This window comes from Zalophus californianus, chromosome 15, assembly GCF_009762305.2.
Source record: "Zalophus californianus isolate mZalCal1 chromosome 15, mZalCal1.pri.v2, whole genome shotgun sequence".
Taxonomy (NCBI): domain Eukaryota; kingdom Metazoa; phylum Chordata; class Mammalia; order Carnivora; family Otariidae; genus Zalophus; species Zalophus californianus.
The window spans coordinates 19,058,526-19,086,131 of NC_045609.1; positions in this window are offsets into that span (position 1 = coordinate 19,058,526).

Below are 27,606 nucleotides of genomic sequence, written 5' to 3' on the forward strand. Positions count from 1 at the left end.
GGCCGCAGCATCGTAAGCCCTCTTTGGCTATAAGCCCTCTGTGCCATGGCTTCTCACACTCTGAAAGTACACACACGTGCATGCACACATATGCGTGCTCACATGCTCATACAAGCACACACACACAACCACGTACACACGTACTTGTTCAAGCACATACACACTTCCCTGGGGAAATGGCAGAGGCAGACATGAGTGCACACCGCTCAGAAGGAAAAGCAGAGGGTTGGGTGGAATATACAAAGGCGATCTGCCGGGCAGGATCTGGGTCAGGAAACATCGGACTCCCAGCTCCACGGCTGGCCAGCCCAATATTGCTGTATTAGGGACTTAATCTGAGACCCAGTTTCTTTTCCTCTAAAATGAGGATAACACCATCCTCTCAGGATATTTTTTTTTTTTTTTGGAGCATTAGTGAAATGATATATGCGAAAGCATTTTGTAAATTGCGGTGCCATGTGGACTCACAGACACCTTGAGGAAAAAGGAAAATGGCACCACTAGTTGCACCTATCGAAATATCCTCCCATATTTTGAACCAAGGGCAAAAAATTAATTAAAGCTCTACAGTCAAAAACCACAATTGCAACTAAAGCTAGTGTTGCCATTGTCAACCCTTGCATGTCACCTGACAGGGGAGGGAGTGCTGAACAGGCCTGGGAATCCTGGCTTGATTGGAAACCACCCTTTCATTGCACAATAACGTAGGGTCATAAGGCTAGCAGCGACATCTGTTCATCATGGATTTTTTTGTGTTAATTTTTAAGTATTGCATTAAAATATTATTCATTTTGATTGCTCAATTCTTTGGTGCTCCCTTCAATACCATGTGGGAGCTGAGTGCTTCCCTTGCTTCCCCAGACCCAGCTCCTGTAAACTGGAAATGAATGTTACTGTTTGGTTTGGGTGGCTCTTCTGGTCAGCTTTCGCCAAGTCATTTTAGCTTTCCTCCCCATTTGTCCAATCTACAAAATAACAAAACTATTGTAAAGGTATAAAAGAAGTCAGAGAGCTGGTCCTTGATGTCAAGGGCCTTTCAGTCTGGTTGGGAAGCCAAACTGATACAGTCCAAGGAGAGTTTGAGCAGCTGAATTATACAAGACAGTGTGGTACAAACTGTTGTTACAAATGCTGTCGGAATTCGGAATAGAAGGAAGATGTCTGGGAGACTCTCCAATGGGTTCATCAAGGTGAACCTTAAGTGAAGTAAAAATCTGGGTTAGCACAAAAAAAGGAGAGGCATTTTCAGCGGAGGAATATTGCACGGACTGAATGGTGCACATCTACTTCCTTTCCGCTGGCTCACGGGGCAGAGCTCAGTTCTAAGCAACCTTGATACACAAAATCTATCGTAGGCAGCGCTCTCTCTCAAAAGAAGGATTCACATTCCCCCGATTGTCCCTAAAAACTCAGAGCACTTGGCAACATTTTTGGCCTTTTTGGCCATTTCAGCACCAAATCTTAAAATGGTTTTAATGATTGTTTTTTAGCACAATAAAAGAAAAACAAAGAGTGAAGGTCATCAAAAACAAGAAAAATCTGAGAAATTGTCACAGCCAAAAGGAGCCTAGGAAACAAGACAAGTAAATGTAATGTGGTGTTCTGGATGGCCCACTGGAACGTAATTAGGACATTAGATAAAAGCTATGGAAAACTGAGTAGCGTCTAGACTTTAGTTAATAATAAGTAGTTTACTATGTAGGGACACCTGGGTGGCTCAGTCGGTTGAGCAGCCGGCTCTTGATTTCGGCTCAGGTCACGATCTCAGGGTTCTGTGCTCAGCAGGAAGTCTGCTTGGGATTCTCTCTCTTCCTCAGCCTCTGCCCCTCTCCCCCACTCTCCTGCACACGCATTTTTTCTCTCTCAAATAAATAAATAAATCTTTAAAAAATAATAAGTAGTAGGTTACTATGTAACATGTTAATAACAGAAAACTCTCAGGGGCACATGGGGGTTCTATACAAAAAGCATACTACAAAAATATACTATAGAATACAAAAGTACAAAAAGTACAAAGGTATAAAAGTATACTAAGCATGGTATGCTATAGTTTTCTATAAATCTAAAAACTATTCTAAAATAAAAAGCTGATTAAAACAAAAACAGTCTTAATGGCACAGTAAGATTAGAGCCAAAAAGAGGGGAAAAGATAAAAATGGGTCCTGAAGATATCAGAGGTCAAAGTCACTTGTGTTAAAGGCTGTTTTCTGAACGTCCCCAAAGGGGACCACTTGAGGGAGCACGTGGTGGGTCAGCTGAACTATAATAAAAAGGTTGGAGAAAGAGTCCAAGGGGCTCACTAATCCTTCACCCAATAAAATTCAAGTCATTAACCACAGTCTGGGTGTTCTGAGCTGAAATGACTCATATGAAAATCCCCTAGACCTAAGCACAAGACTTCAGAAGGTCTTTTCCAATGTTAGGCAGCTAATAAGTGACAGAGTTAGGACTTCCAGGCCCGTCTAATACCAAAACCAAACTCCTAACCATTATACTCCCCTGCTTCCCTATGGTCAGTGGTTATTTAAAGTTTCCAAACACTGATTTTGAAAATGTAAATTCTTGCAGTTCATTTAGTTAACCCTAGATTCAGACACTTGAGTTAATGTTGCCTGGGTGGATCTCTGCCTATCCTGGAATTTATTTTGCTTTTAATCATCCTTCATGTTTTCATAATAACTCTCATGTTTTCAGGACCATTCTCACTGACAGAGAAGGTAGAAGCCAAACAGAAATTGAGAGACTCTGCTTCTAGCTAATGTTACAGTCCTTTCCCAAGTAGTGGCCTACCTCTTTATCATTCGTCTTTTTTCTATGAACGAAGCTGTGTCACAGTTACAATCCAGAGAACTACAAGAACTTGTAGATGAAATACGTATTCTCTTCCCCACTCCTATTGTCCTGGTCCCAATATTGCCCATTGCAATCACAGCAGTTTTGTGGATTTCTTAACCCATAGAGGACCCTCTCTCTTCCTTCCTTCCACACAGTTTTATACTGGGTTCACACAATAACAAGTGATATTTGGCCCATTTTGTCCTATCTACATCATCATCCTATCTCCAGGACAGAATCCAATCCTATTCTGCATCTGTTGATACTGACCAAAAGATGGACTGTCCCGTTCTAGGTTAAGGAGAGACGTGGCTCTGATACCTGGAGTATTTTCCTGCCTCAATAAAAATCACAGATATGAGTCACAGGTAAGTAAATAACTAATCAACACATGTATTTGTTGGATAAGTAAAATTTTATTGACTGATATAAATCTATCATTTAGAACATTGGTACTAAATAATAGCTAACAATTTTGTCTTCATTTATCATGTGTTAGAGAGCACACTAACGTCTTTACTCACATTGTCTCATTTTATCTTTACAACAACAATTTAAGATGGATATTTTATCATCCTCATTTTACAGATGAAAGAAATCAAGGCTTAAGTAGTCTAAAAAATTACCCATGGTTAGTAAGTGGTAGAGCCAGCATTCAAAGTCAGGCTCCCCAACTTAGGAGGCCACACTTTTAGCCACTCTCTGTGACACTATCCCTTTGCTACTTGAAATGCATTAGCCAATGGAAAAGGAGCTTCTGACATAAAGCCACTCACGTACAATATTGTCACATGAATTCTGAGAAACAGGCTTCCACTTTCAGTCATCATTGAGTACCTTGGGACACATTAACGTTCCTGCCAAAAATAACAAAAAGCTGCATTAAATAAAATTTAAATCATCTTCCACACATCAGAGAGCCACTGAAGCAAAGAGGACTAGAGGGTCAAAGATTCCAAAGAGTGAAGAACAATGAAGAAGTGAGCTGACTTTGTGCAGCTATGTTAACCCTTGGGGCATTTGCTGGTTCTGAGGACAGGGCGATGGTAAGAATCTGGGCTTTGCTTGAGCAGAGGCTGCTGCTGGGGACAGAGGACCAACAGAGCTTTGGGAGTTTTTTGTGCACGCTTGAGAGGCCAATTATTCCAATGAGAATGAAAAGGCAGAGAAGTAGACCTGTCACACTGCCAGATTTTCCCTCGAGAAATTTCTCAGAATCTGAAGCTAAGGCAGAACAGAAAGTTAAAAGTAAGCAGACATCCCAGGAAGGCGGAGTAGATCTCTGTTGCATTCTTATTCCTGCTGAGTACAACTAAAAGCCCTGGACAGCATGTATAAAACAAACCTCAGAAACCTCCAGAGGGTGGAAAGAAAGGCAGATGGGTTAGGGGCCTCAGGACCCAACAAATGACATGGCGTGAGTTCTCCAGGTCTTTTTATTGGTTTTGGTTTGTTCACCTTGTATAATCCATCACTGGAGCTGAAGAAGCCTGCAACTCAGAAATGACAGTGGGCACAAATCAAATAGTCCCACGGAAGCTTCTCTCTCTAGCCAAAGGGTCAGGAAGGGACAGCCCAGCAAGACAGAGAACTTTTAGACAATAAGTACTCTACTTCAGCCAACCACAGAAAAAACTGTGGTCTCACTCCCACCCTCACTGGTAAAAGCCTAGACTTTTACCCGCACCATGTTATGAGAAATGGTACCCAACACCCCTTCAGGAGTAGTGTCAGAGAACACAAGTAGGGAGTGGGGACTCTCATCCCCACTGGCTGGCACGAGGCCTCCTTCCCCACAGAGTCAGTGGAGACCATGTGGGGAGAGTGGAGGTGCACCCTCACAGGAAGTCCTCGACTTAGAATTTTTCAACTTTACAATGGTGTGAAAGTGATACGTGTTCAGTAGAAACCACACTTCAAATTTTAATTTGGATTTTTTTCTGGACTAGCAATATGCCATAAGATCCTCTCTTGTGATGCTCGGTAGCAGCCACAGCTCCCAGGCAGCTGTGAGATCCTGAGGGTCAACAACCAACACACTTACCACCGTTCTGTACCAATAGAGCCTTTCTGTTTCTCACTTTCAGTACAGTATTTAATAAATTATAGGAGACATTAAACACTTTAGTATAAAATAGGCTTTGTGTTAGATGATTTGCCCAACTATAGTCTACTGCAAGTGTTTTGAGCATGGTTAAGGTAGGCTGGGCTACGCTAAGTTGTTCAGTAAATTAGGATATTAAATGCATTTTCAACTTACCATATTTGGGTTTATCAGGAGGTAACCCCATTGTAAGTCGTGATATGGTCTTTGTCCCTGATTTCTGGGATCAAGCCTCCAAATCCTCGGAATTTCCCAGGGATAAGTGTCTTTGTTATTCATTGTGGGCCCCTGGGACCATCCCTGAGTTATGCTAATTCAATAGCTCACGGTGGGCCCCTCGTTTCAAGATGGGGACTACCTACACCAGAAAAACCAACCATGTCATTAGAGGGTTGGTACCTTGAACTACATGATATCAGCCCACCCTCCCAATGTCCAGGGAAGGGAGGGGGCTGGAGACTGAACTCAGTCACGTGGCCAATGATTCAATCCACCATGCCTTTGTAATAAAATCCCAATAAAAACTCTGGTACCAAAGCTTGGTTGGGCTTCCTGGTTGGTGAACATATCAATGGGCCCAGAGAGTGAGACGTCCTGATTCCCTGGGGAAGGGACACAGAAGCTCTGCTTTGGGAACCCTCTCAGATCTTGCCCTTTGGGTCTCTTCCTTTGGCTGCTCCTGATTTGCAACTTTTATAATGAAACTTTCATAGTAAGCATAGTACTTTCCAGAGTTCTATGAGTTATTCTAGTGAATTACCAAACCTGAGGTGATAGTGGGAACACCCAAATTCGTAGCCAGTTGGTCAGAAATTCAGGTGGCCTGAGAAACCTGAGAAGTAGCTGGCATCTAAAGTGAGGACAGTCTGGTGGGGGGCTGTGCCCTAAACCTGTGAAGTCTACACCACTCTGGGTAATTAGCATCAGAACTGCATTGCAGTATTGTGTACGATCATACCAAATGATGCAAAAAAATAATTTGACAAAATTCAACATGCCTTCAAGGTAAATATTGTCAGAAAAATAAGAAGAGAGAACCCTCAACTTGATAAAGAGCATCTACAAAAAAAATCTACAGTTAACACCATATTTAATGGTGAAAGAATGAATGTTTTTTCCCCAAGACTGGGAGTAAGGCAAAGATATACACTCCCACCGCTCATATTCAATATACTGCTAGAAGTTCTAGCCAGTGCACAGTCAAGCAAGGGAAATACTTGACATCAAAAGCACGATCCATGAAAGGAGAAACGGGTAAAATGGACTTCATCAAAATTTAGGACACTGTCAAGAAGATGAAAAGACAAGCTATATAGAGTGGGAGAAAATATTTTCAAACCATCTACCTGACCAAGGCATAGTATCTGGAATATATACATATATATTCCAGAATATATATTTAAGAATTTATATATATTATATATATTTAAGAAAAATTATATATATAATATACATACTCTTTATATATATTATATATATTTAAAATAATTATATATATTATATATTTAAGAAGAATTATATATATATTTTATATATATATAATATATATATACACTTAAAACTCCACAGCAGAAAATAAATAATCCAGTCAGAAAACGGGCAAAACATAATAATGAGTAGCTAGGTTGAAACCATGTGACTGGTTTTGCCCAAATGGCTCTGAGCAGAAGTGATACATCACTTTCAGGTAGAGCAGTTAAGAAATGGTGTGAGTTTTTCATGTTTTCTCTTTTCCCCCTCCTGGAAGCCAAGTGTTGAGATGGTGGCATCACCGGGGGGCCTGGTCCCCGACTCACTGTGTAGAGAAGAGATTCTCTGGTGAGTTGCTCAAGTTACACTGGACATTACATGAGCAAGAAACAATTTGTTTCTTGTTGTGTTCTTTGTTGTGTTAAATGACTGCAATTTGTGGAATTATTTGTTACTGTGAGAAACCTGTTCTATCTAACAAATGCAGTGGATGAATTATAATGTAAGAACTTAATACACATTTCTATACCATCAGGCAATTATGTGGCTTCCAATTTTTCAGTTATTTATATATTGACTATTTCTGTTTATGTATATACTCAGTGCAGGATTTTCTTTAGAGTAGTGTAGGGATGAAGATTATTTCCAGGAAATTCCTGGAAGCAGTATGACTGGGTAAAAGGAAATAAAGGTTTCTATTATTCTATATATTAGTGCCTTTCTTAGTGTCTGATATACAGAATTTGGCCATCAAAACTTTGTTGAATGAATACTTTCTAATACTTGCCACCACCAATCTTGCCAACTTTTACTATTACCATGTTTTTGGTAAAGTTAATGAGCATAAACTTATTCTTTCTTGATATTTCAGTTTGCACGATTTTAGTTAGAAGTCAGTTTGAGCATCTCTTCATATATTTGTTTGCTAATTGTAATTCTTTTTTATGAATTTCTAGAACAGAGATGTTTGTAATTGAGAAACAAAGCAGTAGCTTTGTCTGGTAAAGTTACTTCTCTTTGTTGGCTTCCCCAAAATAGCAATCAATCATACTGAAAGGTGAAAAGTATACTATCACTTTCTCTAACTGTGACTCCTTATATGGAACAAAGCCAATTCATTCAGCTGAGGTTAGCTTTAACTAATCCTTTCAGCTGAGAGCCTCAAATGTTCTTTCATTATGTTCATCCAAATGTTTAATTAACTACAGTGATGACTAATTAATAGACACCATTTCTGCCATCTGGAACTAGCTCCCTCTATCCTTGGGCTTATCGTTTTTCCAGTTCAGCTAAGATCTCAATGAATGTATTTGTCTTCCTTTTCATCTTATTTTTCTTCCTCTTTTCTTTTTAATGTTTAACGTGTAAGAGAACTCAAGGTGGGAAAATTGTTGTCTAGGAGAAGCCTAGGAGAATTCCCTTGGATTTTCTGGATCAGTGCTATGAAGTTTTGTTATAGTCATTTATTTGCCTCTATTGTCTATAAAGCCATACTAAGTTGTTCATTAGCAAGTCTGAAAAAAAAAACAAAACCTGAATAACAACAGGGCTTTTCTTGCTTTGGCCGCTGTCTACTTGTCCAGTTCTCTTCTGAACACAACACCGTACATTCTTATCACACCAAACTGCTCACACTTCCTGGCATGGCCCCTGATCTTGCATCCCTTTGTCTCTGGTTATGCAGTTACTTTGGCCTAGAGTGCCCTTTCCCACCTGGGAATTCCTCTTAGTCATTAGGATTCACACTAATGTCAACACGTCTGTGAAGCCTCACTCTCTCCCCACATTTCTGCAGGACACATCACTGCTCACACCTTCCTCATCGTACGGCTCTCTCCTCCTCCAGATTCTGAGTCAAGAACACATATTCTCTATCTGGAGAGCAAAAACATTAAGTGGTTTTTGTTTGACAAATGGCACTAGGTCAAAGCATTTACCAAAGCTTTTCTCTTTCTTTCCTTCTTTCTTTCTTTCTTTCTTTAAGATTTATTTTCTTTGAGAGAGAGCAGCGGGGAGGGGCAGAGGGAGAGGGGAGAGAGAATCTTAAGCAGACCCACGCTAAGTGTGGAGCCCAACACAGGGCTCAATCCCATGGCCCTGAGATCATGACCTGAGCAGAAACCAAGAGTCAGACGCTTAACCAACTGTGCCACCCAGTCACCCTGCTTTTCACTTTCAACTTCTGATTAGGCCAGACAGATATTACCCCAATTGGTCATCAAAACAAACCTATAGTGACTTTTCTTTGAGCAAAAGCATGCAGAAGAACATCATAATGATGAGGGGCAAGTTATAAATGCTTCAGTTCAGAACTTAGCACCAATATTCCACACCCTTTCAGGGTCTCCATTCCAACCACTGCCCTCTCACTACAACCTTAGGTTCTGAAATACCATTAAAATATACCCAGGAAATAGGTCTGTGCAAGTCCGAGCACACATTTGGGAAGTGCTTACATATACACACATACATATATGGTTAACTAATATTGACAAGGGAGCCAAGAGTACTCAATGGACAAAAGACAGTCTCTTCAGTAAATGGTGCTAGGATAATTGAATATTACATATAAAAGAATCTTACACCACTCCCAAAAATTAACTTGGAATAGATTACAGATTTAAATGTGAGATTGGAAGTCACAAAACTCCTAGAAGAAAACATAGGGAAAGGCTCTTTGACATGGGTTTTAACAATGCTTTTTCAGAGATAACACCTAAAGCACAAGCAACAAAAGCAAAAATAAGTGAGAGTGTATCAAACTAAAAAGCTACACAACAAAAGAAACCATCAACAAAGTGAAAAGGCAAGCTTTAAAAAATGGAGAAAAACATGTTTGCAAACCATGTATCTGATAAGGGGTTAATATCCAAAATTATGAAGAACTCATACAAGTCAATAGCAAAAAACCACACAATCCAATTTAAAAATGGGTAAACGACCTAAATGGACATTTTTCCAAAGAAAATATACAAATGGCCAACAGGTACATGAAGAGGAGCTCAACATCACTCATCATCAGAGAAATGCAAATCAAAACCACAGTGAGATATCACCTCACACCTGTTAGGATGTCTGTCATCAAAAAGACAAAAGATCACAAATGCTAGCGAGGATGTGGAGAAAAGGGAACCCTTGTGCACTGCTGATGGGATTGTAAATTGTGCATCCACTGTGGAAACCAGTATGGAGGACCTTCAAAATATTAAAAACAGAATTACCTATGATCTAGCAATTCCACTTCTGGGTCTGTATTTCATGGGAAATGAAAACACCATGTCAAAGAGATACCTGCACCCCCATGTCCATAGCAGCATTATTTGCAATAGCCAAGACATAGAAACAACCTAAATGTCCATCAACAGATGAATGGATAAAGAAGCTATGATAATATATACACAATGGAATTTTATTTAGCCATTAAAAAAAGGAAATCCTGCCAACTGCAACGCCATGGATGGACTCTGAGGGCATTGTTTTAAGTGAAATAAGTCACACAGAGACATACCATACAAATACTGTATGAAAAGATCTCACTTATGTACAGAATCTAAAACAAACAAAAAAAGACAACCAAACCCAGAGGACAAAAGAGATGAGATTTGTGGTTACTAGAGTCAGGGGTTGGGGGTGGGGGGTGGATGGAGGAAGGTGGTCAAAGCCACAAACTTCCAGTTAGAAGAGACATAAGTACTAAGGATGTAATGTAGAGCATGAAGACTGTAGTTAAAACTCCACGGTATGCTTGAAAGTTGCTAGGAGAATAAATCCCAAGAGTTCTCATCACAAGGGAAAAAACATTTTTTTCCTTTTTTTGTGTGTATATCTATATGAGATGATGGATTTTAACTAAACTTGCTTTGGTAATCAATTTTTTTTAAGATTTTATTTATTTATTTGACAGAGAGATAGAGAGCACAAGCAGGGGCAGCGGGCAGGCAGAGGGAGAGGGAGAAGCAGACTCCCCGCCAAGCAGGGAGCCCGATGTGGGACTCGATCTCAGGACCCTGGGTTCATGACCCGAGCTGAGGGCAGATGCTTAACCGGCTGAGTCACCCAGGTGCCCCTGTGGTAATCCTTTAATCAGTATATGTAAGTCAAATCTTTATGTTGTACACCTTAAACTTAAGCAGTGCCAGATGTGAATTGTATCTCAATAAAATGGGGGGAAATAGAGCTTATTTCAGGACTGGATTATTTCCTACCATACATGACAACCCTCAGAACACCGATCGCTGGGACACTGGGTGGCTCAGTCGGTTAAGCATCTGCCTTTGGCTCAGGTCACGATCTCATAATTGGTTATTTCAGTTAAACTCACATGTATTATAAGAGTTTAAAAATCTAAAGTGTTCTCATAAATTAATTTGGTTGATGCTGTTCCAGCACTTTTATAGCCTGAAGCATATGGTGTGACCTATGTCCAGAGGTGGGGTTCACACTCTGAGGGTCCCTACCCACCTGTTTGGCCCTGCTGTTTGAACAGGACAGGTACCAAATGCCACTCCACCGAGCTCATTTACCTGCTCAGCCTCCCCGTGGGACAGAGTAAATGATTGAAGGGGGGCTGGAGGTAAGGAAGCAGAAAGAGGGGTAAAATTTAACCCCATTTCAGGGGGCAAAGCTATACCTAGAAACAAATGTAAAGATCAGATTAATATGGGCAAATTACCATTAGCTCAAGCAGAAGACCAGTGATTTAACAGCCTTACCTAGTGTCATCGAAAATCTCCTTTATAGGAAAGCTTCAGATGCTGATAACGACACTGCAGGGGACAAAGGTATCTCCCAGCCTAGGGGAGGAGCCTGGGTTTTGTGGCGTGCTATCTCATCCTAGGATCTGGTTTTAACAGCTTCCGTCATTAGGAGTGAAACTTCCCAGGAACCTTTTGCTCAAAATGGGCTGTGTTAAGTTCCAGACGGTTCAGATCAATATTATGGACCATTAACTCGATGTTTTTGTTTAAAGATGAGCAGGAATGAGTAAGTATTGTCCTTTATCCAGAAAGTTCCCAGAACACAGGTTGTGGAGGAGCCTTCAGAGCTGTGCTAGTCTTGGGCATATATAAGTCAGCTGCTTGGTGGCTTTTCCGTGGTAGACTTCGGGTCCTGAGATGTCTGTGGCCTGGAATGCCCATGACTGTCATGTTCGTGGGACAGCACATTTAAAGAAATATGGAACCGAAGACGGAAACTTTACAAAAGTAACACAAAATTTAAGAGCTCACTGGCAGCAGTATGTTCAATTAGCAAAAGGAGTTTTTAAGTGACATTGCCCAGGAGAGTAATGAAGTAACAGAACAGCACGGGCCAAATGCAGAAAAATCTAAGGATTGGATGGACTTGAATATTCAGTGACCTAACTGCGTCACTGTTCAAATCTCAGATGTTTAAATACCAAAGAAAAAATCCATGAGGGAAAAAAAACAAAACAAAAGAGATTTTCTCTCTTCTAAATAAATCAATCATCTATCAAGTTGTAATAGGGTGGCAGGTTGCGAGTGATTTTCTTTAATTTTCCAAACTCCTTGATATATTCTTTTCCTGTTTTGCTAATAACAATAATAAGCAGAAAAGTTAACCTAGCAACAGGTTAACATAAACAATAAAGGCTTTTAAACAATGACATATGCAAATAAAAAGAAGAAAACATTCATCCTCCAGGAAGCTGTTTACAGGAAAACACTTCCACAGCGAACAAGTGAGGTCTCCCCACCCCAGCCTCCACCGTCCACACAACTATTCTGTTGCAGACCCCAGGTTGCTCACAACTCAGGTTGCCCTGGAGAGGAGGTTCCTCCGTCCCCCTTACGCCTGACTGTCTGTGCCACATTCTTCCCTCATGCTGTGTCTTGGGCACCATCTGGACCAGCTGTGGCCCGCTCCTGCCATAAATATCCCATCCCACTCTGGAATCCTCAGGGACCTTCAGACATGGCCCATCCCACCACCTTGGACTTCTTTCATCCAGAGATTCTCCTTTCCCCTTCCTGTTCAGGCCGGGCAGGAAAAGGACTCGCCAGGACAGGGGTGACTATGGGGGTTCCACTGGTAATTCCCAGGTAAATTCTTCTTCCATCTAGTGTGATGTCTAACACCCCTAGAAGGAGCCCGTTCCAAGCTGGCAAACTTTCATCCAGGGAGCTGGCAACAACTTCATGAATCTTGAACACACTCTTCTGAGGCACAGAGATCAAGAGTACTACTGGCTTTGATTTACAGAGAGTTTAGAGAATGGGGTGAAGTTTTTGGCCAAGAGTTCCTTAGCAAAGCAGGAAAAACAAAAAATGATTTCTTTGCTTTCCGTGTACTACTCAGAGAAGATAGATCCCTTCTCTGTCTTGTTTTATTTTTATTTTTATTATTGAATTATAGTTGGCATACAGTGTTATATGAGTTTCAGGTGTGCAACACAGGGATTCAAGAATCCTGTTCCTCACCCAGTGCTCACCGAGGTAAGTGTACTCACCACCCATCACCATACAACGTTATTACGACGTTATTAATGATATTCCCAATGTGGTACTTACTGTTTTATAACTGCAAGTTTGTACTTCTTTTTTTTTAATTTTTTTATTGTTATGTTAATCACCATATATTACATCATTTGTTTTTAATGTAGTGTTCCATGATTCATTGTTTGTTCATAACACCCAGTGCTCCATGCAGATTGTGCCCTCTTTAATACCCATCACCAGGCTAACCCATCCCCCTACCCTCCTCCCATCTAGAACCCTCAGTTTGTTTTTCAGAGCCCATCATCTCTCATGGTTCGTCTCCCCCTCTGACTTACTCCCCTTCATTCTTCCTCTCCTGCTATCTTCTTCTTTTTCTTTTTTCTTAAAATATGTTGCGTTATTTGTTTCAGAAGTACAGATCTGTGATTCAACAGTCTTGCACAATTCACAGCGTTCACCGTAGCACATACCCTCCCCAATGTCTATCACCCAGCCACCCCATCCCTCCCACCCCCAACCACTCCAGTAACACTCAGTTTGTTCCTGAGATTAAGAATTCCTCATATCAATGAGGTAATATGATACATGTCTTTCTCTGATTGACTTATTTCACTCAGCATAACACCCTCCAGTTCTATCCACGTCATTGCAAATGGCAAGATCTCATTCCTTTTGATGGCTGCATAATATTCCATTGTGTATATATACCACTTCTTCTTTATCCATTCATCTGTCGATGGACATCTTGGCTATTTCCACAGTTTGGCTATTGTGGACATTGCTGCTATAAACATTGGGGTGCACGTACCCCTTCGGGTCCCTACATTTGTATCTTTGGGGTAAATACCCAGTAGTGCAATTGCTGGATCGAATGGTAGCTCTAATTTCAACTGTTTGAGGAACCTCCATACTGTTTTCCAGAGTGGTTGCACCAGCTTGCATTCCCACCAACAGTGTAGGAGGGTTCCCCTTTCTCCACATCCCCGCCAACATCTGTCGTTCCCTGACTTGTTAATTTTAGCCATTCTGACTGGTGTGAGGTGGTATCTCATTGAGGTTTTGATTTGGATTTCCCTGATGCCGAGCGATGTTGAGCACTTTTTCATATGCCTGCTGGCCATTTGGATGTCTTCTTTGGAAAAATGTCTGTTCATGTCTTCTGCCCATTTCTTGATTGGATTATTTGTTCTTTGGGTGTTGAGTTTGATAAGTTCTTTATAGATTTTGGATACTAGCCCTTTATCTGATATGTCATTTGCAAATATTTTCTCCCATTCTGTCGGTTGTCTTTTGGTTTTGTGGACTGTTTCTTTTGCTGTGCAAAAGCTTTTTATCTTGATGAAATCCCAATAGTTCATTTTTGCCCTGGCTTCCCGTGCCTTTGGCGATGTTTCTAGGAAGAAGTTGCTGCGGCTGAGGTTGAAGAGGTTGCTACCTGTGTTCTCCTTTAGGATTTGGATGGACTCCTGTCTCACGTTTAGGTCTTTCAACCATTTGGAGTCTATTTTTGTGTGTGGTGTAAGGAAATGGTCCAGTTTCATTCTTCTGCATGTGGCTGTCCAATTTTCCCAACACCATTTGTTGAAGAGACTGTCTTTTTTCCATTGGACATTCTTTCCTGCTTTGTCAAAGATAAGTTGACCATAGAGTTGAGGGTCCATTTCTGGGCTCTCGATTGTGTTCCATTGATCTATGTGTCTGTTTTTGTGCCACTACCATACTGTCTTGATGATGACAGCTTTGTAATAGAGCTGGAAGTCCGGAATTGTGATGCCGCCAGCTTTGTTTTTCTTTTTCAATATTCCTCTGGCTATTCGGGGTCTCTTCTGGTTCCATACAAATTTTAGGATTATTTGTTCCATTTCTTTGAAAAAAGTGGATGGTATTTTGATGGGGATTGCATTGAATGTGTAGATTGCTCTAGGTAGCATTGACATCTTCACAATGTTTGTTCTCCCAATCCATTAGCATGGAACGTTTTTCCATTTCTTCGTGTCTTCTTCAATTTCTTTCCTGAGTATTTTATAGTTTTCTGAGTACAGATCCTTTGCCTCTTTGGTTAAATTTATTCCTAGGTATCTTATGGTTTTGGGGGCAATTGTGAATGGGATCGACTCCTTGATTTGTCTCTCTTCTGTCTTGTTGGTGTATAGGAATGCCACTGATTTCTGTGCATTGATTTTATAGCCTGCTACTTGACTGAATTCCTGTATGAGTTCTAGCAGTTTTGGGGTGGAGTCTTTTGGGTTTTCCACATACAGTATCATATCATCTGCAAAGAGTGAGAGTTTGACTTCCTCTTTGCCGATTTGGATGCCTTTGATTTCTTTTTGTTGTCTGATTGCTGTGGCTAGGACTTCTAATACTATGTTGAATAGCAGTGGTGATAGTGGACATCCCTGCCGCGTTCCTGACCTTAGGGGAAAAGCTCTCAGCTTTTCCCCATTGAGAATGATATTTGCTGTAGGTTTTTCATAGATGGCTTTTATGATATTGAGGTATGTACCCTCTATCCCTATACTCTGAAGAGTTTTGATCAAGAAAGGATGCTGTACTTTGTCAAATGCTTTTTCTGCATCTATTGAGAGGATCATATGATTCTTGTTCTTTCTTTTGTTAATGTATTGTATCACGTTGATTGATTTGCGGATGTTGAACCAGCCTTGCAGCCCAGGGATAAATCACACTTGGTCGTGGTGAATAATCCTTTTAATGTACTGTTGGATCCTATTGGCTAGTATTCTGGTGAGAATTTTTGCATCCATGTTCATCAAGGATATTGGTCTGTACTTCTCCTTTTTGATGGGGTCTTTGGTTTTGGGATCAAGGTAATGGTGGCCTCGTAAAATGAAATTGGAAGTTTTCCTTCCATTTCTATTTTTTGGAACAGTTTCAGGAGAATAGGTATTAATTCTTCTTTAACTGTCTGATAGAATTCCCCTGGGAAGCCATCTGGCCCTGGGCTTTTGTTTGTTGGGAGATTTTTGATGACTGCTTCAATTTCCTTAGTGGTTATAGGTCTGTTCAGGTTTTCTATTTCTTCCTGGTTCAGTTTTGGTAGTTGATACATCTCTAGGAATGCACCCATTTCTTCCAGGTTATCTAATTTGCTGGCATAGAGTTGCTCATAATATGTTCTTATTATTGTTTGTATTTCTTTGGTGTTGGTTGTGATCTCTCCTCTTTCATTCATGATTTTGTTGATTTGGGTCATTTCTCTTTTCTTTTTGATCAGCCTGGCCAGGGGTTTATCAATCTTGTTAATTCTTTCAAAGAACCAGCTCCTAGTTTCCTTAATCTGTTCTACTGTTCTTTTGGTTTCTATTTCATTAATTTCTGCTCTGATCTTTATTATTTCTCTTCTCCTGCTGGGTTTAGGCTCTATTTCCTGTTCTTTCTCCAGCTCCTTTAGGTGTAGGGTTAGGTTGTGTATTTGAGACCTTTGTAGTTTCTTGAGAAAGGCTTGTATTGCTATATACTTTCCTCTCAGGACTGCCTTTGCTGTATCCCAAGGATTTTGGACAGTTGTGTTTTCATTTTCATTGGTTTCCATGAATTTTTTTAATTCTTCTTTAATTTCCTGTTTGACCCATTCATTCTTTAGTAGGATGCTCTTTAGCCTCCATGTATTTGAGTTCTTTCCGATTTTCCTCTTGTGATTGAGTTCTAGTTTCAAAGCATTGTGGTCTGAAAATATGCAGGGAATGATCCCAACCTTTTGGTACCGGTTGAGACCTGATTTGTGACCTAGGATGTGATCAATTCTGGAGAATGTTCCATGGGCACTAGAGAAGAATGTATATTCCATTGCTTTGGGATGGAATGTTCTGAATATGTCTGTGAAGTCCATTTCGTCCAGTGTGTCATTTAAAGTCTTTATTTCCTTGTTGATCTTTTGCTTAGATGATCTGTCCATTTCAGTCAGGAGGGTGTTAAAGTCCCCCACTATTATTGTATTGTTGTCAATGTGTTTCTTTGCTTTCGTTATTAATTGCCTTACATAATTGGCTGCTCCCATGTTCGGGGCATTGATATTTACAATTGTTAGATCTTCTTGTTGGATAGACCCTTTAAGTAGGATATAGTGTCCTTCCTCATCTCTTATTACAGTCTTTGGTTTAAAATCTAATTTGTCTGATATAAGGATTGCCACCCCAGCTTTCTTTTGGTGTCCATTAGCATGGTAAATGGTTTTCCACCCCCTCACTTTCAATCTGGGGGTGTCTTTGGGTCTAAAATGAGTCTCTTGCAGACAGCATATTGATGGGTCTTGTTTTTTAATCCAATCTGATAGCCTGTGTCTTTTGATTGGGGCATTTAGCCCATTTACATTCAGGGTAACTATTGAAAGATATGAATTTAGTGCCATTGTATTGCCTGTAAGGTGACTGTTACTGTATGTTGTCTGTGTTCCTTTCTGATCTATGCTGCTTTTAGGCTCTCTCTTTGCTTAGAGGACCCCTTTCAATATTTCTTGGAGGGCTGGTTTCGTGTTTGCAAATTCCTTTAGTTTTTGTTTGTTCTGGAAGCTTTTTATCTCTCCTTCTATTTTCAGTGACAGCCTAGCTGGATATAGTATTCTTGGCTGCATATTTTTCTCGTTTAGTGCTCTGAAGATATCTTGCCAGTCCTTTCTGGCCTGCCAGGTCTCTGTGGATAGGTCTGTTGCCAATCTAATATTTTTACCATTGTAGGTTACATATCTCTTCTCCCGAGCTGCTTTCAGGATTTTCTCTTTGTCTCAGAGACTCGTAAGTTTTACTATTAGATGTCGGGGTGTTGACCTATTATTATTGATTTTGAGAGGGGTTCTCTATACCTCCTGGATTTTGATGCCTGTTTCCTTCCCCACATTAGGGAAGTTCTCTGCTATTATTCGCTCCAATATACCTTCTGCCCCTCTCTCTCTTTCTTCTTCTTCTGGGATCCCAATTATTCTAATGTTGTTTCGTCTTATCGTATCACTTATCTCTCGAATTCTGCCCTCGTGATCCTGTAGTTGTTTCTCTCTCTTTTTCTCAGCCTCTTTATTTTCCATCATTTGGTCTTCTATATCACTGATTCTCTCTTCTGCCTCATTTATCCTAGCAGTTAGTGCCCCCATTTTTGATTGCACCTCATCAATAGCCTTTTTGATTTCGACTTGGTTAGATTTTAGTTCTTTTATTTCTCCAGAAAGGGTTTCTCTAATAACTTCCACGCTTTCTTCAAGCCCAGCTAGTATCTTTAAATCATGATTCTGAACTCTAGGTCCGACATCGTACTAATGTCCGTATTGAGTAGGTCCCTGGCTGACGGTACTACCTCTTGTTCTTTTTGCTGAGGTGATTTTTTTCGTCTTGTCATTTTGTCCAGAGGAGAATAGATGAATGAGAGAACAAAATGCTAACAGGTTTACAACGTCCCCAGCAAATATACTGTATACAAATCAGAAAAGACCTGAAACCAGGGGAAAAGAAAGGGAAAGAAGGAAAAAATAAAGAGAAAAAAAAAGAAAAAAAGATAAAAACAAAAACAGAACAATACAAAAAAAGCAGAATATGATCAAATATGATCAGGCTAGTGCATAGATCAGTGCCACACACTAGATTTTGGGCGTATTTTGGTCTGTTAGAAAAAAGTGCCTCCTAAAATTTTAAAGGAAGAAAGACATATATGTACAAAATAAGGGTTGATACAATGAAGGGATGGAAGATGACTGTAAAGATGAAAATTATAAAAGATTTTATAAAAGGACTTGATAAGAAGTTGTTTGGAAAAAGAAAGAAGAAGATTTAAGAAAAAAAGAAAAAGAAAAAAGGGAGAGAATGTGATCAGGCAGGAGACTAGAACAGAGCCATACACTAGTGATTTAGGGTATATTTTGATCTGTTAGAAGAAACTGTATCTCAAAATTTTAAAGAGAGAACAACTTATATATATATGCCAAAAATAAGGGTAACTACTATGAAGGGATAAAATATGACTCTAAAGATGAAAAATAAAAAAATGTTTTTTTTTAAAAAAAGAGATTGATAAGATGTTGGTTGAAAAAGGGAAAAAGAAAAATAAAAAAAAAAAACAGTTAACAAAAATTAACTTTGATGAACTAATGAATCATGGTAAAAAAAAAAAACCATGAATTCTATGTGCAGTATTCCCCTAGCGCTGGAGTTCTCCCGTTCTCCTTGATCGGTAAACTTGGTCTTGGCTTGCTGGCTGTTCGTGCTGATCTTCTGGGGGAGGGGCCTTTTGCTGTGGTTTCCAAATGTCTTTGCCGGAGGCTGAATTGCCCCGCCCTTGTCGGTCCGGGCTAAGCAAGCTGCTCCGGTTTGCTCTCAGGAGCTTTTGTTCCCTGCAAGCTCTCGGTGCAGCTTTTGAGGACCAGGGTGACAATGGTGGCCTCCCAATCTCCACCCGGAGGAGCTGAGAACTCGGGGCCCCGCTCCTCAGTGCGCCCCCAGAGAAAAGCAGTCACTCCCGTGTCCCCGGTCTCCGGCCGCATTCCGTGCTCACCCGGCCTGTGACCGAGTTGCTATCTCTGGCACCCGACCCCGTATGGAAGTCTCCAAACCCAGCAGATCCCTGCGGTGTGCTCCCGCGCCACTCCTCCCCGGGAAGGAAGGGGAGTCTCCCTGGCTCTGCCGCTTGTTGGGTCCCTGCTGGAGGAGCAGTGGCCCGACTGGGCCGCGGATCACGGTTTATGGCAACCCCGAGCTGAGAGCCCGCGCCTCGACTCCGTCTCTGCAGCCGGCTTCCCCGCTCCGATACCTGGGAGCTCTGACGCACTCAGGCACCCCCGGTCTTTCTGTGACCCCGAGGGTCCTGAGACCACACTGTCCCGGGAGGGTTCCACCCCCCACTTAGCCACTGGAGCGACGTCCCTCAGCGGAGCCGGCTTCTAAAAGTTCCAGTTTTGTGCTCCGCGGCTCTAGCACTTGCCAGAACCGGACAACGGAGGCCCCCTCCCCCGCCGTCTATCCTCCCGAATATCGCCTCGGATTCACTTCTCCGCACGTCCTACCTTCCAGTAAGTGGTCGCTTCTCTGTTCAGAGTTGTTGCTACTCTCCTCTTCGATCTCCTGTTGAGTACGTAGGTGTTCAGAATGGTTTGATCCCTATCCAGCTGAATTCCTGAGACCAGACAAAAGCTAGGTCTCCTACTCCTCCGCCATCTTGCTCCGCCCCCAAGTTTGTACTTCTTAATCGCCTTTACTATTTTGCCCACCCCCCACCCCTTCTCTCTGGCACTCACCAGTTTGCTCTCTGTATTTATGAGTCTGTTTGTTCATTTCTTCTGTTTTTTAGAATCCACCTATAAGTGAAATCATACAGTATTTTCTTTCTCTGTCTGAGAGAATGGGGCAGCACAATGAGGTGAAGGCAAGCAAGGGCTCTGCAGTGCACCCTCCCACGTCAGGGCGCGACCCCTGAGGGTCAGAAGGCAGAGGGGAAAGGATAAAGACGCCGCCCTTTCCTTCGAGGTGGACAAGGACAAGACTAGGGCTGCCGGGAGGGAATGCCTGTCCCCAGTAAAAGGAGCCTCCAAAATTTCAGAATTTCCAAATTTATCATTGTAAAATGACACCTCAGCCTGGACCCCCGACTCATACTTCTGAGAGGCCTAGTGTCTCTCCCCACAAGCCTGCAGCTCTGCTGTCCCCATCACAAAGGCCACTGCTATTTGGAACCCGCTGGGCATCTCATCTGCCCTCCTGTGTCCCCTGCTTCGTAAACTGCTGCTCCTTCGTGGTGGATGCCGTCAGGCGCTCTGCCCTCCAAGCCCTCCTCATCACTGCTCTCCGTGGCTCTTCTGGGCCCCACCCCGGCCCCTGCCCTTCCCAAAGACTTTGGTACCTGACTCCCAGTCATCCTCTCCCCTAACCTGTCCCCCACCTCCCCATTCCTCCCGTTACCCCAAGTGACTTTGTTGTGTGTGACTGGCCCGCCCAGATTCTTGAACTTCTCACACTCAAAGTGCTTTTCCTCACCTTCCCCACAGGTGCCCATACAACACAGCTTCATGGCCACAGGGAGCAGCTCCACATTCCAAGTTCAGATGCCCCTGAGTATGCCCCATGTCCTCCTGCCTTTGCAGTCTGCTTCTGCCCTCCCCCGGTCTCCTGTCTTCCTCTCCCTTTCTAACTAGTGTGAATTCCAAAGCCTGTCTCTTCAGCCGTCCCACACAAACATCTCCACCCTTGTGCCACCTTGTCCTTCAGTTTGGAATATACTGAGCTTCTCAGGGCTCGGCCTGAGGCTTCTGGAGAACTCACACAGCCTCTGCAAGCCTTGCGTCCCCCCAGGTGTGGGCTAACCCAACATTTGTTCCTAGGCCTTGCAGGCCTTGAAAACAGACGTGAGGCCTCCATCTGAGGAAAGGTTGAAAGGATGGCCCACATGTCCACCCTGACATCACAGAGCCTCTGAACCAAATGCCTACCCTGTCTCCATTGGACTTCCAGTCACATGCCCCACTTTATTAAGTCAAATATATCCAAATGTAAACTGATGCAGAGCCTCTGAAAATTCATTATCATCCGCCTCAGTTGAGCCCTCATTCAACAATACCTGTGTATTATGCTCCAAAACAACCCGTAACTGTCTCCCCTCTGCACTGAGCCACTTTTGTGTTCCTTTGGCCAGCACGGTGCCTGGTTTACACAGACAACCATTAATAAATGCCTGGCTTCAAACTGACTTGAAAATAAAACCTAAGGTTTCTTTGAGCTTTGAAATTACTCAGTCCAATCTGCAGACACAATGCATTTGTATTTACAGTGAAATTTAGAATTATGGTGCAGGACCCAGAGGCTTTGCTTATTTAGTTACAGACACCGAAATGATGCTAAAAGTCAATCATCAAAAGGGAAAGGAAACAGCGAGCAAGAGAGAGGCAATCAGCCAAGAAAATGTAAACTGCAAGAGGAAAAAGGGCTCTCAGAGTTCTGGGAGCAGACAGCGTTATGAAAAGCAAAAAGAGTCAAGACAGAGAGATGAAGCAGGCTGGGTAAATTATCTTTTTATTGTTTCAGGGAACATTTCATGCCTGAGCGTTCCAGTAAAATGCATAAACAAGACTAAGGGGATATTGATGTCTGACAGGCCGTCTAGCATTTTAACAGCTTGGGCTTACTTTCCAGGAAGCAGTGCCATTGGTTTGGGGCACTGATTTCATGACTATGACTTCCTTTGAGCTTCTGTGCTGACACCAGCCTGCTGTAAGAGATACTCAAACAGGCTCATTCTTCTATTTACAAGTGGAGAAACTGAGGCATGGAGGTTCAGAATCCTAGGAAATCTCTTATGGCCAACCCCAAGTATCTGTGGTTAAGACTCTTGGCTCACCAGGGCAGGCAAGGGCAGAAAAACGAAGATTAGCCTGAAGACCAGCAAGTGTTTATGTAATGAAGGCCATCACCCAGCTCCTTCCTCCCTCCCTCCCAAGACCAGGAAGAATTAACCTCTGCAATGGGTCTGGCTCACTGGACTTGGGGCGGCATTTAGTCGGGGGTGAGGGTGGATCTGGACAGGACTTGGGCAGCCACAACAGGATAAAGACTAGGAGAGGGAACAAAAGAGAGAGGAATGGGGGCATCAACATGGCCTGCTTTGCAGTTGGCTGGGGAAGGACCGGCCTGAGGTGCTAGGAGAGAAGGCGCTTTCTGCAGCCTCAGCTGTGGGAGAAGCACCTGCAGCCCTCCATGCCTTTCTGCCCCCCACTTCTTTCTCATCCCCTAAGTCCCAGTGGCAATGCCTCAAGACCTCGAAGAAGGGTAATTACCTTTATTTCAGTTTATGTTAATATGAAATGTTGGAGGGAGCTGGGGCAGGTGCGTCCCTAGCTCACAAGCAGGCACCAGCCTCGCAGGGGCGGCCTCCATGAGCTGGAAGCTGAGGAGACGTGATAAAGCTACCTGCCTCACCGTTGCAAAGGACTATTCCGTGGATGCCTGGTGGCTCAGTCAATTAAGCAGCAAGACTCTTGGATTTTGGCTCAGGTCATGATCTCAGGGTCGTGAGAAGGAGGCAGCCTCAGGCTCCCCACTCAGTGCAGAGTCTGCTTGAGATTCTTCCCTCTCCTTCTGTCCCTCCTCCCCCCTGCTCAAGCACTCTCTCGCTCTCTCGCTCTCTCAAATAAATAAATAAATAAAATCTTAAAATAAAACAAAAACAGAAACAAAGGACTGTTCTATTTTCCTGTGTCAAAACACACTGGTCTGCTTTTGGAAAGAACCCAAGGTCTGAAGACCTGGGGACAACTTGTGAAAGATGTGGTGTGTTCAATCATCGTCTCCTGACACCGGCTCCAACAGCATCGAGCAAACCACAGGAGGGAGGGCCAGTCACTGGGACGGGGCGCTCAGCCCCCCACCGCCAGGGCCACGTTGTCTGGCCTCCCCGTCCCTTCACCCCAGGCACTGAGCTCGGCCAAAGCACAGGCATTAACAAAGATTTGTGGAGAACCAGGAGGCAAACTGGAGGGGGGAGGAGGTGTGGTATAAAACCATGAATTGTTTTTCTTCTCCAGAAAGTCATCACTTCATCTCTTTAATTCTCCCCAGTAGCCTGAATCAAGTTGTAGTCTTAATCACCCTGTGTTCACTCTACCTCAGCAACAGAAAACTGTGTTTGGTGGGAGCGGCCTGTGGTCCTACACCCCTATCAGAGAGTGGCCCAGGTCCAAAGTCAGGGGATCCCCGAGGATCTGGATGTGAGCAGACGTGCCACAAACACAGTTCAAAGTGTTCTTTGTTGTGTGGACAAGAGGGGTAGAGGTGAACGGGGTTGCCCAACCTCATGTGCCAAAGTCACCCAGTGCTGATCGAGAGAAAGGCTTCAAAGCAGTTTCCTAATGGTATTCTTTCAGCAAGAAACAGAGCTGAATTTCTCCATCTACTTTAAGTCCTCAGAGCAGGTGAGGGCTGAGCCGTGGCTGGCTGGTTCCATGTCTCATGGGAGGTGTTTACTCCATTTCAAAGCCAGAGTCACAAAATCCTCTCTGCAGGATAAAGTTGGAAGTTTTCCTTTCTGGTACATGAGACAATGAGTCCATGAGGCCCTAATGTCCAAGGTCATCAGCCCAACACATTACACTGAGTTCCAGTTGAATGCTTTTTTCTGGATTTGACACAAGTTCCAATGGAGCTCTAGAACTGGTGAAGAGTAAAGATAGGGTTTTTGATAACCCCGAAGATCACAGAGAACTCTATTCTCTGGAATATTCCATTTCCATGCTGTTTAGCTACCCTGAAGTTAAGCAGAAAATAATCATGTTAGGCTTAGATCAAACCAGAAGCCTTCATCTGCTGGAAGGTGGCTGTGTGCCCAGAAGAGGATGTACAGCCTGGGATACAGGACCACACAATGTGAGTTTGGGCTCCACCCTGACTCTTTTGCTTGGATGTGACTTTGAGCAAGTTACTAAACACTTTGAATCTAAGTTTCTTCATTTGAAAAGAGAGGTAATAATGGTACATACATATAGGGTTGTGGGGATAGTTACCTGAAATAACGACGTGCCTGTAATCCAAATAATACTGGGCTTCTTCTCATGTTTCTTCTTGTTACAGTCTCAACAGGTTTTCACAGAAAAGAAACCACCAACACCCCGGTGCATGTCAAGATAGCAGCAGGCTTCCTCCCAGTCCTCTTTACATGTCTTCCTCCCTGACAACTACTCATGTCTTCCCACAGCCCTCTTCTCCAACCTCCCTCTTCCCACCGATGAAAAACAGACTGAAGAGGTCAAGAGTTGACGTGGGTTAACTGGTTCAGAAGACTGCACTGGTCAAGCCAGAGGAGATGCTTTGTTGGGATGGACTGAGGTGAGGGAAGGTGGACATCAAAGGGGGAAGTGGGCAGATTTTAGAAGATGCAAAGGATATAAAACTTGGGCTGGTGATTGTGAATGGGGTCAAGTGTACAGTTGCTCATTATTCATGGATTCTGCATTGGCGAATTTGCCTACTTGCTAAAATGTATTGGCAACCCCAAAATCAACACTCACTGTGGTACTGCACAGATAGCATGGTGTGGTAAAAAATTTGAATCTGCAGATGCCCACGTTCCCAGCTAAGGCTGAACAAAGAGATGCACTGCCTTCCTGTTCCAGCTCTCACACTATAAACAAGCGTCCTTTTCATGATCTATTCAGTTCCACATTTTTTGCATCTCTGTGCTTTTTGTTGGTGATTTCACTATTTAAAATGGCCCCCAGGGGTAGTGCTAAAGTGCTGTCTGGTGTTCTTAAGTGCAAGAAGAGTGTGATATGCTTCACAGGGAAAATCTGTTACAGTGCTGTTCAACCCTAATGAATATAGTGTATTCATTTTTTGTGTATATAGATTTTTTAAAGATTTATTTATTTCAGAGAGAGAGAGAGAGAGCAGGGGGGAGGGAACAAGGGGGAGAGAGTGTTAAGCAGACTGCACTGAGCATGGAGCCCAGCACAGGACTCGATCTCACAACCCTGAGATCACGACCTGAGCCTAAACCAAGAGTTGGATGCTCAACTGACTGCACCACCCAGGCGCCCCTGAATCCACAGTATATATTAAATAAGGTATCTTTAAACAGAAATAAACACAAAGTAAGTTTATGCATTGATCATTTGACAACAATGTTGTGACTAGAGAACCTAACTCTGTATTTTCCCTAGGAGTAATGGTTCAGTACTCACTAATTCAGTGTTCACAGAAACTTTATAGAACATAACTACTGCAGTTAATAAGAATCAGCTGTACCTCCGCCCCGGGATTCTGGCTTTAACACCCGGGTGGCTGGTGGTGCCCTGTGCTGGACCACATGGGGGGAGGACATGATAAAGTGCTGGAATGTTTCTCTTGTCCTGGGACCCCAGCATTATCTGGCTGGACAAGTCCTGCTCTATTGTAATATTGTTACTCCCTATGCCTTCCTTCTTTGAGCGCCCCAATTTAATCCTCCAAAACCAAAAAGATGTAAACCATAGGGAGATGCCATCAACAAAACAGAGATGTGCAGCTACAAGTTCAGAATAAGCCCAGAGCTCACCAGCAGCAAAAGGACCAACAGATGACAGAGAAAGAGAGGGGCGATGGAGCCATGTGAGGGACTGCTGAGGGAAATGGGGAGGAAGAAACACCCCTCAGCTTGGCAAGGGTCTTGTGGAAATTAACCAGACAGGCCTGGAAGATAGGATAAGAAAAAGGATTCTGGAAGAAGTTTCCAGGATATTTGGAGTATTGAGGAGAAAAAGAAAAGAGGGAAGAAGTGAGAGGAAGAAAACTAAGGAATGAGAGCATTTACAAAGAGAATCCCAAACAGCCTCCTAAGCTGCGTGGGATAGCTTTGCCATGTACCTAAAACTTGCCTGACCCATATGAAGCTCATCACCTTGAGAGTCCTCGCACTGTGATAAAACGGAGCAGGATTTCGAAGACTAGGGTGCATGGGCCACAGCCCACCTGCCTTCTCTTTCTGTGTGGCCCATCAGCTAAGAATGGTTTTTACATGTTTAATGGTTGAAAAAAAAATCAAAGGAAATATAATACTTTGAAATTTGTGAAAATCATACAAAATATAAATTTCAATGTCCTTAAGTGAAGTTTTATTGGAACACAGCCACACTCATTCATTTACCTATTGTCTATGGCTGCTTTTGATCTACAACAGCAGAGCTGAGTAGTTAAGACAGAAACCACATGGCCTGCAAAGCCTAAAAATATTTACTATCTGGCCCTTTACAGAAAAAGTTTACTGACCCTAAATACAGCTTGCCTGTTAAGCAGTGTACTCAGGGACTCGGGGTATGTTTTGGATACCTCAATACAGTAGAAGAGGAAACAGGCCAGGAGGACCGAATGGCAGAAGCTGGGTGCCACATGCATAGTTTTGGGTTTTTTTTTTTAAGATTTTATTTATTTATTTGACAAAGAGAGACACAGCGAGAGAGGGAACACAAGCAGGGGGAGTGGGAGAGGGAGAAGCAGGCTTCCCGCGGAGCGGGAAGCCCGATGCGGGGCTCAATCCCAGGACCCTGGGATCATGACCTGAGCCGAAGGCAGATGCTTAGCGACTGAGCCACCCAGGTGCCCCGCCACATGCATAGTTTAAAGAGGTGAGTGCCCTAAAATTCTTTGCGTAATGGCCACTAAGTCAACACTGACCATAAAGAGCTGGTGCCTTTGGCTTCTTTATGGCCATATGTTTAAAAGAAAAACAAAACAAAACAAAAAAACCCAGCACAGTCTCACAATAAAATAGAGTTTCAGACATCTGTGCAACATGGTAGACTGGACAACCATCTCTAAAAGCCCTCCGCTGGTTTCTCTTTTAAAGAAAACTGTGAGTCATTCTTTAATCATCCCAGCTGGGAAAGTCGAGATTCCTGGCCTTTCGCCTCCTGATGTTAAAGAATGAAGCTGTGCTTCTCCCCGGCCTTCCCTGAGAGCACAGACTGGTCCTGCCCGGTTACAGGCTGCTCACTTAGTCAGCCTCCTCAAATCAGAGGCCCAAGTCTTGGCCCTGGGGCCCAAACCAGCTCACCTCCCGCCTGGACTCGGTGCCTTCCCATAACACACTTTTTACTCTGATTTGACCTTCCTTCTCCCTGCTGTTGAGATTAATGTCTCCTCCTAATCCCTGCTAGCTCTCGGGGAAACAAAAAGCCCAGCAGTGTCCCCTATGAGCTCCTTCTCTGCCCTGTTCTCAGTCTCCGCTTACTGAGGAAGTGGCAGCCCAATGTCCTTTTGATTTTCTTCCTTGCTCCTCTTTCTC